The sequence below is a fragment of the Cygnus olor genome, chromosome 1 (assembly GCF_009769625.2).
Source record: "Cygnus olor isolate bCygOlo1 chromosome 1, bCygOlo1.pri.v2, whole genome shotgun sequence".
In the NCBI taxonomy this organism is placed as follows: domain Eukaryota; kingdom Metazoa; phylum Chordata; class Aves; order Anseriformes; family Anatidae; genus Cygnus; species Cygnus olor.
In genome coordinates this window covers 187,762,461-187,780,983 of record NC_049169.1, presented here as the reverse complement: position 1 = coordinate 187,780,983, position 18,523 = coordinate 187,762,461, and positions in this window count along the sequence as shown.

Sequence of the window (18,523 nt, the reverse complement as noted above, 5' to 3'; positions counted from 1 at the left end):
TCAATGCAAGAAGAGGCGTAAACACCCTTCTAAATTCAGGGATGAGTCTATTAGTATTTAACTGCACATTTTCACATGTAATGGAAGAAATAACGCAGTGCTTGGGTGATGCTCTGAAGATAGTCTAGGAGAATGCATCATAGGAGACGGAATTAACTGGTTCTTTTCTGGCAGATGGGTGTATGTCCTCCCTCAGGCTTTCTGCTAGAGAAGTGCCTTTACCCCAACTCCTACTGCCCTGCAGAGTGGGTGCATACTATGAACCAGCGCCCATGGTCGTCTGTTCAGGGATGAGAGACCAAAGCACATCAAATGGGTTGCCCAGGGAAGACGGCGCCACCTTCCCTGGGGGTGTTCAAGGCAAGCCTGGACCTGATGCTTAGGGACATGGTTTAGTGGGCGACACTGGTAGTAAGGGGGTGGCTGGACCAGATGATCTTGGAGGGCTTTTCCAACCCTAATGATTCTGTGATTCTGTGATCCTAAATCTCTGTGCAGTGAAACAGCTCTGAGTACCTTCTCCACCCTCACGTATTCCCAGTGCAGGAGCACAGGGTTGTTGTGTGGCTTCTACTGAGCAGATATGCTGTTTACAGCTGGAAAGAGCCTCCTTTTCTCTTCATATAAGAGCTTATAAGACGTAGGCACTGCATGTTGCCATCTGGACAGTGAATGGGATGGCAGCAGCTTGTCATGATTGATCGGAGCTGAGAGGTAGTGAGAAAACAGCGGTGCTCCACTACTAATGGCATTGATTTCCCTCTGTGGAGACCCATCAGGCACCTGGGAATCAAACACAGTGCCTTCCTGTGACATTTCAAATTACAGCTCAGACTGCATGGTAGGCTTTTAGCAGTGTCTGTGCTGCACAGGATCAGTCCCTGTGCCACACAGCCACCGAGGCGCAGCGTGCCTCCCCTCCCAGCTTGTGTGCCCACAGGCTGGGAACCAGTGTGCTGGGAACCCACCTTTGATCCTCCCCTTTGGCATGTGTGTAAAACCATGTAAAAGTGTGTAAAGCTGACCCCGCAAGGTGGGGAAGGGAGGTTTCACACGTGGTGGGTGGCAGTTGAAGTCTGTACCAAAGCACGAAGAGGATACTGTATGCTCTCCCCTGGAGAGGCTGCTGTTGCCTTTTAAAGCCCTATTTTCTTGCCTTTATCACACACCCATCACTGAATCACCCTTAACTGAAAAGATATAAAGTCTTCTTTTTTCCTCATAATGCCTTTGCTTGTGATTTAAAACACTTCAAGTATCTCTTTACCCTTCTACTATCCTTACTCTAGCTTTTCTCACCATTACTTGAGCCTTGGTAGTGACATGCTTAAGTTTTTCGAATCTTTACTAGCTAGCCAAGTGCATGCCAGCCCACAGATTTCCACTTAAATTGAAATAAGGTTTTTTCTGCTAAATACTACAGAATTAGGACCTCCTGAAATGGTCAAAGCATCTTTCACACAGCATCAGAGGGCTTCTGTGGGGAGTGAGGGCACCAGGCAGCCCCAGGAGCTGGACCCATGGTGAAATGTTATGGCTTTGTCCCTGGTTTACTGTGCCAGATGCATGATCCATCAGCAGGACCATAAAAATACAAGTCACTTGCCCAAGGCATGCTAGGGTCTGAAAAGTAACATGTCTTTCACGCAAGTAATTTGCTTTCAGACAACTAATTAGCATTGGTAAACATAGGCTTAAAACCAGCAATAAATTAAACGTAGTGAATTAAACCTCAGATTTTGATTACTATTTTGGAAGACTGCAGGAAGATCATAGTCTAAATTACTCAGTGACGTGCCATAGCCAATTTGGGAAATGCCACATGATTCAGAGTGGAACAGTTTCGTGAAATGTATTGATCCTTCCTTGTTCTTTTTCTCAGATGTGTTTTGGTAGCAATGCCAAAAGCAGACTGCCGTGTATCATGCAATGAAGGAAATCAGCACAGCCTGCATGATTCGCTGCCCCACGAAACTGTGGCATTGCCTTTGCTTGTGCTGGGGTGCAGCACAGCATCTCTTCTGCCCACCAGCCACTTTGGCCCATCCAAAGCACCCTGGCTCTGAGCTGTCTTGTCTATAAGGACACTAAACATAAAGCTTTTTTCTTTCAGTACAGTATCTGAAACAATTTAGCAGGAAATTTAGCAAACACCTGCAAGGTCAGACTTCTGGAGACCCGAGGAGCCTCCAGGAGAACTCCTATCTCCTCCAGAACATTGCAGACAAGTGCCAGCAACGTCCTGAGCCAAGAATGGGTTCTGGCAGCACATGGGTACATACAGTTGTCTCAGAGAAGCACTCAGCTCTTTCCAATTTGTTTTTGCATTAACCCCAAACCTTGCAGAGCCATTCAAGTCAAGGCACCACCAGAGGTGCTTCAGACTGGAATGGGACACTTGGAGCATGTCGATATGTCTAGTAGGGCAGGATAAAATGGAGGCTTGCTGAAGCTGGCCAACCTGGCCACTGCCTTCTCCTCACAGCACATGGTAGATGCCATCGAGCTGGTCTTCAAGAGTAAGACAGCTGAAACAGCAGGAGCCATCTTTGGAAACATGCATATATATTGAGAAGTTGCTCAGGAACCAAGCTATGTAAGCAGAGGATTTTTACTAGCTCTGACTGCAAATACAAAGAATTTTTTACTTCGTTGGAGGTGTGTATACAGATGCAACCAAAGAAGCTCCAAAGCAGGGCTCCAAAGATGCTCCATAGCTGGAGATTGCTGTGGGTAGGGTGCACAAAGTCCATTTTTACCCACCAAGCCCCTCTTTAAACTGCTCTGGCCTTCCCTTGGGAGAAGTCCACCATCAGCAGAATTTCTCTCCCAGGCTGTTAGCAAACAGCCTTCCTCTCACGCAGGCTGCTATAGAAAATACAGTCAGTGTACATAAAGAAGACAGAGAAATCACTGAGAATTAATACGAAGCAAAGACTCCTATGCAACCAACTTCCTTAGACGCATTTTATTCCTTTCAGCAGGGAAAGTCAGCCGGATGAGCTTGCACAGGCCAACCAGCAAGCAAAGAGCCCTCGAGCTGCTCCAGCTGACCTCATCCCAGTCAGCAGCTTCACCACCAGCCCTGCCAGGCTGCCCCTGCAGCTGCGTGCTGCTCAAGTGGCTTTGCTGATTCAGACCCTGAGAGCAAATAGTTGCCCGCAGCTGCTGGAAATGGAGCTCTCACTTAATGATGCTTGAAGCTACTGTCACCTAGAATGGCCAAAACATGAGTTTGGGGGCCTTATTATTATTATTTATTATTATTATTATTTTGTGTTTGTCGGTTTGTGAAGTTTTCCTGTTTTAACAGGTTCAGCTGTTTGTAAGGAGATCAAGGACGTTGCCTATGATTCATGGGGTGCACTGGGGGCTCTTTTCTTCCCCTCCCACTCTCCCCATGCCCCCTCTGAGCACAGCATGGCTGGAGTTATGCTCCCACACACCTTGGGGATGGGGTCTGTAACCCTCTGAGTGTGGTTTGCAGGGCCTGGGGACCACGAACAGGGACTGAGCCTGCAAGTAGTTACTTCAATACAACCATTGTGTGCTTGACCCTGTCTGTGGTTATAAATGGAGAAGGTACAACACATCCCCCCAAAAGAGGGCGTTTGTTCTGAGTAGCCCTTGCAAACCTGGTGGCCTTGACACCAGGAGGTCTTGACAAACACTGAGAAGACTCTTGTTCCTCTTTCAGACACTTGTCCACCTGCACAAAACCATGGCCTGAAGATGAAACCATGGCTCCCAGGCTCTGGCTGGTACCACACAGGTCAGACTGGGTGGTCTCCATGACTTATCCACCCTTCAAAACCTACCACGTATGTAATGCTTCTGGAGAGAGGTGGGATTAGGGTTTGTCCAATTCAGCACATAAAAGCAACGATGATGATGAGCAGAATAACATCCCAGTTTGCATTTTGTGAGTGCTGCTCAGAGCCATTCAGCGTTGCCCACTAGGAAACCCTGCTTTGTGAGCCAGGTAATGCTGAACCCCCCTCAGCCAGCTTACGTGAGGGCAGGGAGGCTGCGAATGGCCTCGTGCCCCGGGTTCCTTCATTACGTCTTGCCTTGTATCCACCAGATCAATTTTATCTGAACTGTTTGCTGTCCCCGAGCAGCGGTGAGAAGGCAGGAATGCTGCAGATAACTCTGCAAACAGAGAAGGCATGGAAGGGTCAGAGCCCGAGAGAAAGATCAATATGTTGGCTTAGCCGAAGAGATGAACGAATTGTGACTGAGAGCCAGATACACATCCATGAGAGAAAAAACAAGGTGTTTCCTCCATTGGCCCCTCTCCCCTCCATCCCTTTTCCTCTGGCAGCTCCTCGTTCATGACCTGTCGGCAGCTCCCAGCAGCTCAGAAATGCTGGGTCCATCCAGGTCTTTCCCATGTTCTTTCCAACCACCACTGCAGAATGAAATCATCTTCACTTTGTCCCCCCCAGATCCCGCTGCCTAATGTAACCCCGAGGGACATTTTCCGTCAGGCATTTCTCCTGTCCGTCAGATCCTCCCTCCCTCGCCCCGGCTGATTAATTGCCCAGCACACGCGGCGGCGGACAGCTGACCCACTGACGCAAGCGCTTTGTTTTTCCATCCTCATCACCGTAGGATGATACTGATCAAACAACCGTGGGCATAAAGCCAGGTTGAGGCTCCTTTCAGATAACAAGGCACTGTTTTCCCTTCCAGCACTAAACCCAGTGGGAGGGGGGGGGGGGTACTAAAGCAGCCCTGCACGGTTCCCCCCAGAAGCGGACAATAGTTTTTCCCCAAACATCACATCTCACCCAGTTGAACTGGAAGCTCACTGGTTTGGACACTGTCCAAATCCTTCTTGAAGCAAAGGATGGTGAGGTTGTGCATCCTGGCTAGGGCACGGAAAGCGCTGCCACCGTGCTGTGCAGTTTGCTAGAGGGTATGATGTGACTGCATGGCTAATCCTCAGCCCTCAGCTTGGTGGGTGCTTTGGCACTCCCCAAGTAAGAAAAGTGCCACAGATGTGTGTCTTGTCTGAGATCTGGGCATTTTCCTCACACAGCCAGAGAGTGAAAAACTTAATTCAGGTAGCAGGCACCCTTAAAGATCAAATATTGCCTCCCCAGGGGGAGCAATGACATACAGGGATGTTTTACATTAGGTGCTTGTTTCATCTGTAATCAATTGTAGGTCTTCCTCTGTTGGGAAAGGATCACGTGCAGGGGCTTAAAAACATTCCCGCTGCTTTTAAGGTCATCTGGAGGCAAGCAAACCCCTCTTTCAGGAAGGATTTGAGTTCATCTGTGCAGAAACCAAGAGAACAGTGATGGCAAAGAGCAGTAAGAAAAGGCATCCCACTGCAAACACCAGCGAGATGGTGAAGACCGCGTGCCGGAGAGCATCCAGGTGATGCCAGCCCTGGGAAAGCGGGGACGTTATAAGCTTCTGTGTAAGAGTAGCGTCTATCTTTGCTTCCCTTTTAACGAGATTAGTCTTGCTTTTCTCTCGCTCTTTATTTTGCTGTCTACTGGCCACCTCCGTGCTCTCGCGCTAATGTGATTAGCGGTGCATGTGGACCATACTGGCAGCAACTGTCACAAAGATCTCTGCTTACTCGAGTGCACCTCTTTCCTCAATGAACCATCTTGTGTTTATGGTCACAGGGGGTATTGTTAACTCCTGGATTCAAATAGAAAGGGATATTTACGGCCCTCCCATAAAAGTTGATTCAGGGAGACATTTAGGAAAGAGGCGGACAGAAGACAGATGTGTTTCCTACCACAGATGCTGAGGAGGTTCAATTGTTCTGCATATGTAATGACTTTTTATGGTTCCTTACAAACGCTTTTTACACTGCTAGAAAGGTGCCAAAGTCAAATACACACAGTCGCTTACTGAAGACAATTTAGTGACCATATAGGACACTACAACTTTATATCTTCTTAAATATGTTAGAGATGGGCATTTCTAAATGTACTACATGGAGGGAAATCTCTTACTGCCTTCCCCACATGCAACACCGGTGTCCTTTAGAGTTTCCTGAGCCTTTCAGAGCATGTTTACTGTCGTTCCCATGTGCTTAACACTTAAAGCAACTATAAATTTTTTTTCCCAAGTGAGGCACATTATCGGTGTTAAGTCACCACCTCAATTGCCTGCAGTTTACATCTTTCCAAAAGAGCAGAAAAAAAGTGCTCCCAACTGTGCAAACAAACAAGTGCTTGTAGGTGGCAGGGCAGGAACGGCTGCTGGATTACTGGCTGAAGAGAGCAGATGACCAGGGAGCAAAGCTGGTGTAATTACATGTAAGAGACGAGAAGGAAGATAACAAATTTCTGTGTTGTGCTCGTGGCAGCCATAGGATGCTTGGCTCCATGAGGCCTCTGCCCAGGGATGGCTTTTTTCACTCCTGTTAGCTCTGGGGCTGTGACGAGGTACACAAGGAAATTTGTATCCCCGCTGGTGAAATGGGCTTCTGGGTTTATACAGCATCTAAAGCTCGAGCCGAAGCCACCAACTGTGGGCCCTCTGTGCTCCTGTGACAGAAGCAAAGCCATTTCCCAGAGCTCTGACACCAAAACGTTATGCAAAAAGAAGTTGTTTGCTGTGATGCCTGTGGGGAAATGCTGTTGTCCCTACCACACAGAAGAAAGAAAGAGGGGCAGCACGAGATAGCCAAGGAGCATCTGCACCTCCCTTTGAGCTCAAAGGCAAGTATTTCTGGCCTGTGGTTGTGCAGCATGGTGGAATAGGGAGTGTTTCATCCTGGTGTGAGGCTCTTTTCTCAGGTGACAAGATATAGGATGTGAGGAAACGGCCTCAGGTTGTGCCAGGGGAGGTTCAGGTTGTATATTAGGGAGAATTTCTTCACAGAGAGGGTGGCCAAGCCTTGGAACTGGCCGTCCAGGGATGTGGTGGAGTCCCCAGCCCCGGAGGTATTTAAGGTGTGTGTGGATGTGGCACCAAGGGACATGGTTTAGTGGTGGAACACAGTTGGTCAGGTTGATAGTCGGACTTGGTGATCCTGAAGGCCTTTTCCGACCTCTATGATCCTGTCACTGGCGCACACTCTTACAAAATTATTTGTGAACTTAAAACTCAGGCGGGGCCAGCTCAAGTCGGGAGGGGATGGATAATTTTCAAATGGCCAGACTGGGTCAAGCTTGTTTTACTTGAGAGCTGAGCTGCCATGACTTGGGCAGTGCCCTCAGGGTGGCTAGAGATGCAGGCCACAGGGCACGATCCGCGCTGGGCCGGCACACACAGGGCTCCTCCCAGGGAAAGCTAAGGTGATTTATGATGACTTTGTGACAACAGACACATCAGAAAGGCCCAGTCTGGTGCAGTGCTTTATCTTGCAGGGTGTAATAGATCCTGTACAATACCACACAGTTTGGACACTGCTGTGCTAGGTCTTGCTCTCAGATTGCACGCAGGGGAAGGAACATTCACACAGCACAGACGTGGCACCAAGTTTACGTAGCTTTTGTCTCCAGCCCTTCCAGCTGCATTAGGCAGTGGTCAGTGACCTAATCCTGCTGCCACTAACTGGCCAAAACTCGAATTAATTTCAGTCAGGCTTTAGGATTGGGAATAACTGTGTGTGTTTGTACCTTGGTCTAAACTCAGGTGATGCCAGAGTCACTCCTGCGTTCTTCAGTCATGAAGTGGCCATTCATTACCCACATCATCTCCTGTCCACAAAGAAAATAACATGTTCCTAGATGAGGAAGCTTTTTTTCCTCTGGTAAATTATTAGCAATGAAACTACAAGCTGCTGCTTGCCTTGTGCTTTCATACAGCAATGTGAAAACCTCGTGGGCTGCACAGCATGTCTTCAAAAACCAAACCTCACTTGGTAGGAAAATCTGGGCTGAAATGACAGAGGAACAGTCAAATTTAGCAAAGGCTGTGGTCAAAAGAGAAAACAAGCTCTGGAACATGTTTCTGGTTTCTGAGGTTCGTGCATTATTCCCTGAACTGTAGGGACTTACCTTGTCCTCCAAAATGCTGCATTTTCATGATCAAATCACTCTCACCACAAGCTCTGCAGGCTAGATCCTGACTTTAGGTCCTGTACCATTCTCACTGATTTTTAGGAACAAATCCCTTTCTTTGAGAATGTATTTACACATTTCCTTCCTTTTGATGTGAGCAGGAGTGTTACACTATAAACTACATGCTGACAAGGAAAAAATCCTCACTACCAGCCCAGGAAACCCAACACTGGTGATATTAGTGACAGCAGCTCTCCATGCATCTACAGAAGGTGACTTTTGCACACTGGCTGAAGCACTGGAAGTGCTAAGGCCACAGATTTTCTCTGTACCTGCCCATGCTCCCACCTGTGCACAGGGGGACCCCTTCCCACCACCCGCTCAAAGCCACTCCTGCCCTGCCCAGGCACTGGGGATGAGTCCCGGTGATGCTGGCTGTAAGAACAAACTATCGGTTGTTGCCTAACCCATTTTATGCCTGCTTTAACTCGTGTCATTTTTTCAAATTCCTCTTCAACTTCCCTGTTTCCACAGCCATTTGCTTGTCACGTCTGAGCTGCGTCCCGCCGCCGCAGCACACGTCAGCGGGGATGGCCCAGCCACCACGGGGACTGCTGCAAGCGTTTAGGAAATGAAGCCAGGAACACCGTGAGTCCTCGGCCATAAAAAACATGCTGCAGGCTGTGTCTTGCTGGGCAATGTTAGTTCCCAAAGCTGTTTTTCCCTAGTTGTCGTCATAAAACCTCAGTGAAACCACCTACGAGCTTCAGAAGTTGTGTGGGGGTAGGGGTGTACGTTGAGAGTCCGTTGTTAAAGCCTGCAGGGCCTCTGCTGCTTAAATTGGCTTGTCCTGGTAGGACTTTGCTGGGCTCTGTGGGACGGTCAGAGAGCCAGATCCGAGGAATCAATTCATCATCATTTTCTCCCCTGAAAACAGATGACTCAGCCAGCAGAACTCTTGAACAAAGGTGTTTGTGCTGGGCTCCTCGCTCTTTCATCTGCCTAATTAGAGGCCTGGAGGTCTGTTTAGCGAGGCTGCTCCAAGTGCTAGGTAGAGCTGAAAGCTGCTGGCAAGCCAGCATCCCAAAATACAGAAACAGCACAACCCGAGTGGTTTTACGAGGGCGGTTGTCAGCAGCCGCAACACATCTGCGTGCACAGCACAGCGGCACGGCGCTTTCGGAGGATGACAAATGTGTAGTGTGCCTCTAAACCAATTCTTAATCTGCTGATTCATAAAGACACGGGGAGGAAGCACACCCAAACTGAGCTCCCTGCGTATTGTTAGTTTATTACTGCAATCTCACCTGCCTACAATGTGTCCCTAGACTGATGGCAGCACGCAGCTCGCCCGGTCTTGATGTCAGGTTGTGGATGGTGTTGATGGCTCCTGGTGGACGCAGAAATCAGGCAGAGATGTGCACATTCTAATGGCACAAGGGGAGGCGGTAAGCAGGACAAAGACGAAATCGAAGAGAGAAGGGATATCTTCCAGATGCACTAATTACAATTAAAAGTAGACAGTCGGCTCTCTCAATCAGGAAAGGAGACTTCCAAGAGCCTGAGTCGAATTTCTCACTCCTACACCCCCCCAAAATCAGTTCCTGCAGGAAGAGGCAGGGCTTGGCAGAGACAAACCACATGTGTTGGTGAGAGGGCTGCCACACGACGTGGCAGAGCGGGTGGCAGCTGCTCCCCGAGGGCCAGAGCACCAGCTGGCTGGAGGGCAGGAGGCATGGAGCAGGGAGAGAAGCGACCCTGCCAGGGTATCTGCCTGATGACCTCTCCTCTAAGCCAGCTGTAGTCACGGTCATGTTAGTAGGTAGGGGGCAGGACTGTGAAAAATACTTGCTTTTGTCAGCTCAGTGCAGCGCTGAGGAAGGGCTTCGGATTTTCTCTTCACCGTGCTGGAGACATGGAAAGCTTGCAGATAAAACAGGAAGGTGTTTTGCTTGGAGGGTGCATCAGGGTGCACCCTCCAAGCTCTCAGAGGGTCTGATGGAACAGGTCTTCACAGAAGCTTTCTGTTCAAACACATTTTAGGAATCAGGCCTCTAAATTAAAGGCTTTTTCTGGCCACGCCACGTGCTGTCCTGGCCAGCGCTGTGAGCCAGCTGCGGGTTTTGGAGCTGACTCCAATCTGATTAAAGCTACTTGAGTCAACTAACATGCTGCTCCCAGGTTCATACTCAATTAACCGTGACCAGAGTAGCTCCTTCAGATGAGAGGGTAAACGAGAACTGGGCACCGTTAAGACATTTGTGCTGCACTTATAACAGCCCAGCAAAATACTAGAAACCCTACAAAAACCAGCACAGCCTCTTGCCCCAGATTTTAGCATGTAGATTCATGAGCAGGCACAAAACACAAGTGACATTTTCAGCCACAACTGGCCAAACGGAGCCAAGAGGATTTGGAAAGAGGAATTAATACCAAAATGAACAAAGCTAAGTGGGAGAGTCTCAACCCTAACCAGGTAAGTGTTGCAGGGAGTCACCTTCATCAGAAGGGATTTTTTCTTTTTAATTCTAAGTCTAGGCAAAAGCATTTTTGTTCCTTTGATGGCTGCATTGTCCTTTTTCTCCTTCCACACCCTTCACCCTAGTAGCTCATTACATACACTCCTTTCACCTTGCCTTAATTAAGGATGTGCAAAATACCTGGGATGCTGGTGCTGAGTTCCTGGCTGAGCCTGCAGGTATGAACAAGTTACTGAGTAGAACTGGTTAAATATGTTCAAAGAGCTGTGTCATCTGGTAGGAACAAAACCTTTCTGTGGGAGCAAGAGAAGGAACATTTTGGCCTCTTATTTTCAAAAGTAAAGCAGAAAGCAGAGGCAAAGCCAAACATGTAAGCTTGACCCCAGACAAATTGTTTTGCTTTGGGGCGTTTTGTGATGCAGACAGCCTTGGGTTTGTTTCCACCCCGAGACAAACCAAACCTTGAAGCTGGAATTTCTGCCCCAGACTGGAGCTCAAGCCCTTCCTGCTCCCTCCACTGCCTGGTGTGGTTTAATCTGTCTCTGCCTGCCCTGAATGAGGGCGATGCTTGCACAGCAGTCAGCCCACTCACTGCGGCCCTGATGTGGTGGCACCAGCCCCACATCATCGTCCAACTTCATGCCGTGCTCCCGCAGGTACCTCTGCCCTCCTGCTGTGGAAACACCACCCTGATGCACCCATTTCAGGTGCTTTGAAGTGGTTCCTCGCCCCTACACAGGGTGACAGTCCTGTCCTTTGGCCATGGGGAAACCTCCTGGGGTGAGGAGGAGACCGAGGCTTGAGGGCTCTGCGATGGGGACCCAGCCAGTTTGCCCTGAGCAGCGTGAATACAGCCTAAGGACCCCAAATGGTCTCGGCAGCACAGATAGGGACAGGGCTGACTCTGGTCTCTCTCTGCCCTAGGGCAAATGGTCTCACCTTCATGCTCCACCAGGAGAACCCCTTCCTTCCCAGAAGCAATACGAGGCCTGGAGGGTGCTTGGGAAGGCTCACATGAAAGCCACGCTGGCTACCTTATCTCCCCCTTTATAAACCAAAAAGCCTATGGACACTACCTGAGGAGCAAAACCTCCTCAGTAACCTCATTATCCCGTCGTTTGGGGAGTTTACTGTAAAACATCAGGCTTTGGATCTTAATTTGCTGGGAAGTGCAGTAATGCAGTTAGCTAGACTGATAATGAACTGAGTTGTGTGACTGCTTCAGAGGAGAGGGGGACTTTACTGGACAAAGACAAAAGGAAAAGGAAGAAGAAAAAAGCAAAATTTCCCTATCAAGAAACCCAAATTTTTCAACACATTAGTGACAGAAAGTTATGAAAGTGTTTCATTTTGTCTCTCATTTTGATCAGAGGCAATCTTCAGTTCAACCTCAAATATATCCCTATCTAAAAAGGACCTTTAAAAAAATAATAAAATGTATACATATTTTGAAGCACATATTTGGACATTTTTCTTTTCTAAGTAGCATCTTCACTGTCCTTTTTTTTCCCTTGTGTGGCTCAAGCAGCTCAAAATCGGTTTGGGGAAACTCTCCCAGAAAATGCAAGAGCCCCATCAGGATGCTCTGCAGCTGAGGCCAAGCTCTGGCCAAGCCTGGCATCCCACACTCTTCCCACCTCCCTGGGGCCCAAACCCAAACCTTGTTGATGACCCAAAGCAACCTTTTTTCTTGACACTGCCACCCCTGCTCCCAGCTCCCCAAACCTTTGCTGTCCACAGGCTGCTGGGAACCAGACAAAGCTCTGGGTGCATAAACCCCATGAGATGCACCCATGGGCGAAGGGCCCTCCTGCCTGCTGGTGGTGAACACTGGCCTTTGGGGGCTTGCGGGAGTTTTGCGCTCTGTGAAATGAAGAATGCATTTCTCTTGTCACTAGATGGCTCTATCTGCTTTCACTACACACACACGATTTTCTTTTTACATCCCCAAATCAGCGGCTTGTAGGGTCACAAGCCACACCATGGGAAGGTAAATCTCTGGTGGGCGGGAAAATTCACCTGGGCTTGGATGACAGTTTTCATTATATTCCTGCTAACGTCCCTGAATAAAATGAACACTTGTGAGAAATCTCATTTTGAGATTTGTGTGAAACAGTCCCCTCGGGGACAAGGTCTGGGTTTTCCTCCAGCAGCCCTTGCACTTGTGCGGATTTGAACCAAAAAGGGAGGAATTTGGATGTCTGGTGGATGTTTAACTCGGGTGCAGACTGGTGGAGAGTCAGGAGCTGCCTCTTCTTTGTCCTTTGTGCAAAGGTGGACTGGCTCCCAGCACAAGATGAGGTGACTCCAGCTGGTGGGACCATGCCTTCCTTGTGTGCCACTGGCCACCACCAGAGCCACCTGGCCAAGGGATCCTGCACGCACACCAGCAGCTACCTGGCAAATGCACACAAACTATCTCAGGTTCCTCTTCCTCTTTGCTGCCTGGACTTCCATCACCAGCTGTGCTTGTCTCTGCTGCTCCAGTACCAGGTGGTAACACCTTTGGCCCAGAGGGCGAGGAAGCCTGGACAATTCACCAACATCTGCACCAAGCGCAAATGGCAGCAGTAGGAACTGCCTGACCAAACCTGAGTTTTTCTATGAAATCACTGGGAAAGGGTGTAGATTCCTCTACAGACCCCGAACACTTGGTATTTGTGGATAATTTGGGATCAAGCATTGCACACCCCAAAGCCAGGAGTTCTGGAGCAGACAGGCAGCCCTGTGCACTGCACTCTTGCAAGAGTTTGTGTTTCAGGGAGGAGGAGATGCTTCTGTACAGGGGGAGTGTAGGGAGGTGGGTGGAAGACAAACCTGTGCTGTACAAGAGGCAGAGGGCACACACTGAAGCCCTGGGGATGTCTGAAGTCTCAAACACTCAAAGTGTTTTCAGATTTGGATGTCTCCGTGTAACTAAAAAGCTATTGCAGGTCTGATTTTGGGCAAGAAAGAACATGAGATTATTGCTTTTCCAAGGAGAAAAACTGTATGTTGAAAGAAAATACAACATATTCAGGGGCTCCACTGGCTGTATTGGCTTAAGGCTGGGTATTTTATCAGTTGACAGATCTCTCAAGTGTATTCAAGAGATGTTTGAAGCAAAATTCCTACCCGGAAAAAGTTACTATCTGAGGATGTAATCCAAACCTGTTAAAGACTGCGAGCAACTCTCTACTGATTTCAAAAGGATTTGAATCAGGCCCTGGGGAACAAGTCCTTCCTCACATCAGCAGCTTTGATGAGACAGCCCTCGTAATGACAGCTGCTGGCAGGGCTGTTTGCAAGATCACAGCCTCCGCTGCACGAACGATACATGAAACTAGTGACCGTGGTGGGAAAGGAAGCAAATTTGCTTATTTAGATAATTAACAGGCATTTGAGACAAGCATTGATGCATGACACGTTACTGGCAGACTAATAATTCTGTCTGGTGAAGCAGCAATTATTATAATAATGTTATGGTCCACTAAAATAGCCATCCCATAGCAGATGGGGGAAATGGTGTTTCTCCGTCTTCCAAGTAAACAGACTACGTGCTGGAGAAATGCCCTGAGGGCACAGCTAGTGGAGGAAGGACTCCCACAGCTGCTGTGTGGCAATTTCTGTTGTAACCGGCCTTCGGAGGATGCCTGGTTTTTATGGCTGCAGGTAGCTGCAGGCATAATTTTGCACCTGCAATTTTGGTTGGACAGATAACCGCCTTCCTTATTGACCCGTGCAACTTCATGCCTCGAGAGGCCTGCGTTGTGAGCACAAATAACTGTGACTAATTAAAAAAGGTACCATCTTGAGGACAGACGTGATTCTGGGCATTGTGTCCCTTCTGAAAATCAGATGTGCCGTGAGCCAGGAAAGATCAATACCCCTGAGATATCCTTTGGGCAGGCAGCTCCTTCTTGGAGTTGTCCTGGAGCAACTTTGTTCACAGCAGGGGAACACAGAGGTTCAATGGAGAAGAGAATCTGCTCCATTTTGGTTTAACTTGGTCTTGTCTGATCTTGTCTAATGGCTGTGCAAGAAATTTTGTTCAAGGTCCGACTCCTCACCACACAAAATCATCAGGGGCAGCCGATGGGAGGTTGGCTGGGAACAAGGGGCTCCTAACTCTGCTTCACACAGCTCTGCCCTGCAGCTTCGCCGTCATCTGCAGCCTGTGCCCTCTGCAAACAGGAGAGAAAATAAGGCAATGAGGATTTCCTCTATTTTTTCTGTTGGGGGATCAGTCCACTGAGAAATTCATTAAAATCTGGTAGGCCAGAAATAGAAAAAGCATCAAGTGACAAGACAATGCTCTTACAGAAATCAAGTCTTCGATAGCTTTACATGCTTCTTGAGCACAGGGAAAGACAGTCAATAAGGTTCCTCGTGGCCTAAAAGCAGAAACATCTGTCGGAGTCAGCTTGCTAGGCTGAATATAGCAGCAGGAAAGCCCAACTGATTAACTCCATCCTCTTCCTAGCATGTTTTTGTGGCAACCAGAAATCCCCAGAAAGGGCTTCTGAGGACATCAGCACCAGTAAAAGCCAGCTATAATTCTGTAAACAGAGAGATCAAGGGCACGTTATTCCAACTGCAGTATACCTCTGGCATCCAGGTTGCGTAATTCACACCTACTGCATCTGCTCTGCCTTAGCTGTGGGATAAGCTTTAATTTAGGGAGAGAGGAAGAGCCCAGGCTCTGATGGAGGAGAGAATAAAACTGATGTTGTGAGGAAGAGAAGAGTGCTCCTTGCAAATAGGCTGGAGCCCTTAGGACCTTGCAAATAGGCTAGAGCTGGGGGGGGGGGGGGAAAGGACAGAGAAGATTAAAGCAATATAGTGGATGCAGGAGGCACTTCCAGTGTGGCTGGGCTGACGCTGCTCAATGTGAACAACCTCCTCTCATCCACATTCACCCCGACAGGGAAAGCAGCCAGCTTTCTGGGGCTTTCTCTTGATCGTTTTTAACATTTTAGTCTTCTTTCGTTTGTGTTTTGAGTAATCCCATGGGATGGAAATGCTTAAGAATAACAGCCTTTTCTATTCTCTCCTCGGCATCGACTTCAAGTCTGTTATCAGGTGACAAATTTGTCCCCCACAGCATGAGGGAGACTGCCTTCTCGGTGGCAACAAAGGATGACCACTTGGCAAATAAAAAAACATGACATTTTATGGATTGTATTAGGGAAATAAATATTTCCCATCACGAGCATGCCTTTTTTTCCTCCTCAGTGGTATATTTCTGCAATACACAAATGTATGTATAGCTCAATTAGAAAAAATTAGAATTTATTATTTTAAACAGTACTAAGCAACCTGGACACAGTTTAAAGCATTTTAATCAAATATTCTCTTTTATTTGTACAGTTGAAAATAACTTCAGTTTAGACCTTGGCTTAACATAGCATTTAATAAGTTTCTTCAATCCTCCCATACCTATTTATGCAAGGAACCATTATTTTCACTGCTACATTTTCGACAGACATAAGTAGTTAATCCCACCATTTTAAAGGAATTTCAAGAACTGGAATTTAAGTTGTGATGTAGCTAATTTCCTACAGCCAGGCTCCTGAAGCATGAGCTTTACTGACCACTCACCGTGCAGTATTCTTTGTTCAAATTATCCAAATTCTGCCTTTTATCAAGCATGAAACCTTCAAAAATGGTCACGTTTAGTGTAAGCTACCTTTCAACTAATGAACTGTTATAAAACTGAGCAGAAGCAAAATCGGATTGCTCTTATGTTCAGACTTTGTCAACACAGAAAAACGTAAGGAGAAGTGCTTCACTGGAAGTCTCTTCATCACTGCCCCCTTTGTCAGCCTTGAAGGACACAACAGTTCCAACAAGGCATTCAAGGCATTCACACTAAATGTGTTCCAGGAGCACCAACATCTGGGTAATGTTTTGACATCCATTCAGCTGAAAACTTTGGAAATCATCCTGAGGGTATGAGCCTTAACATTCCTATGCATTCCCAGTATTGCCAAAAAGAAGCATTGTCCTGAAACCTTGTAGCTAATCAGGAAAAATTAATGAAAACTTCTTTCACAGCTTTTGCAGCCAAATAATGATTTTTCTTTGACACCACGTCCTGCAATATGCTGTAGATGAGCTGAACAAATATGTAGGAGGAAATATTTGTTCTGGTTTTCCATGAACTTCTAGCATCATTAGCTGCAAATACCATACACTGTTAAAGACAAAACATTTGATTGCAATACATTAATTTTACCTTTTACAGCTTCCTTGCAATCTTGGAAATGATCAGACAGTGGTCTATTCCCTTCTCAATTGTGGAAAAATGAACAACTACCAAAAAACTTTGTTGCTTCTATGCTTTCAGGTATCTATGGCCTAGAGTGGAAAAAAAAAAAAAAAAGTCCTTTTTGGCTAAGTCCTTGTTTTCTCTGCAAGAGAGGATCTAATATATTGTTGGCATTCACAAAAGTCTCTTCCTACAAAGATGAATTGTGTTATCTGTAGGTGGATCTGGGAAATCTACACCTTTGTTTTTTGCAATCACATAATCCATTGGAGTGATTATGGATTGTACTACCACAGGTTCCTGTCACATTTGCTATAGTGATATTTTCACATTCCTGCTAAGAACAAGTTCAAAGTTTCACCTTTTTAAGAAATGTTTCAGTGGCTTCTTTCTCCATTCTGCTTCCATCCTCTCTTGCACATGACAGGTCACGTTACATAACTGAGAAACTTCTCCACAACCTGCAGAAATTTTCCTGCCAGCTTTGTCGGATTTGTTGAGCTACTCAACACCATTTGTCCACTTACGCTGGAAAGCAGAAAATCTTTTTTTTTTAAGGCACGTGTCCAAAGTTGTTGCAGGATTGCTGACAGTTCAATTGCAGTCATGGTCACCAGGTAAAAACACACAAATGGTGGTTAATGTCACTCAAGTCACCACCACTCTGCTTCCCACCTCCACTGGGTCAGACCAAGCCACCTTCGACATGATGCCTCCAACAGCAAGCACTTAGCTTGCACGAAGTCTAAAGGAAAAAGTCATCTTTCAGTCTGCAAACTTTCTCATGTGGGGGAATCATTCCTGCAATTCCCGAGCTACTCTGTAAGTACATTTAAAATATCTATCATTTTAGTACACATTGAAATAATTTCTGTGCAATTTTCATAAAGAAACATAAAATCTTTGGACTTCAATGGTGCAACATAAAGAGAAATGACTGTTGTCAGACATAAAGTCAGTATGACTTTAACTACTGCAGAATGGCTTGGTGAGAAAATGAAAACGCCTTTGGTAGACAAAGATATGCAGCCCATTCACTCGGAAGGCCTTTGGAGGAAAATAAATATCCCCAGCCCCACGTGCAGTCTTTCTGAGATTGCTGCTTAATTCTGGCTAGATTGTGATGGCTTAGAGGAATAGTTTTAATCAGTCTGAGGGATTACTACCCTCTGGGTTGTGTGTGTATGTGGGGAGGGGAGTTGTGTGATGTTTTTTTCTTGAGTGAAAGAACTACCTCAATTCTCTGTTTACTTTTCTTTGTTTGTTTGGTTTTGCCTCTTTTCAGCTTGCAGATTATTAAAATTTATCAGTAGAGATGTGGTCCTTGTGTTGGAAATTTATATCTTCAGATGTTCTTTTCTCCACTGCACTTGTTTACCTATTAGAAGTCTCTAATGATGGGAACTGTGGAAGATCTCTCCCACATATGAGATCAAACCTCAGTGGGAACCCACTGCTCTTTCCAGCTCTTCTGAAGGACTCTTCAAAATCCTCCATCTGTAGTTACCTCAGAAGACGTAAACAGCATAACACAGTGAAAATCCCTCGGGCCTGGAGTCTTCCTCTATTTATATATATCCAAAATGGTGTGAAAAGTCCCCAAGGACTCTGCTGAAATCTCTAACTGGAGTGACCAGGCCCCCCAGAAAGAGTTGGCCAACCATCGTGTTTCAAAACCTGACGTACATGTATTGCTTACAAAATGCTGTAAAGCATTACGTAGAACAAAACCCAATGTGATGAATATTTGCTCTCTGCATAGCCAGTAGTGATATTTTCCAAAGTTTTCTTCCTTGCATGACATTTATTCATGT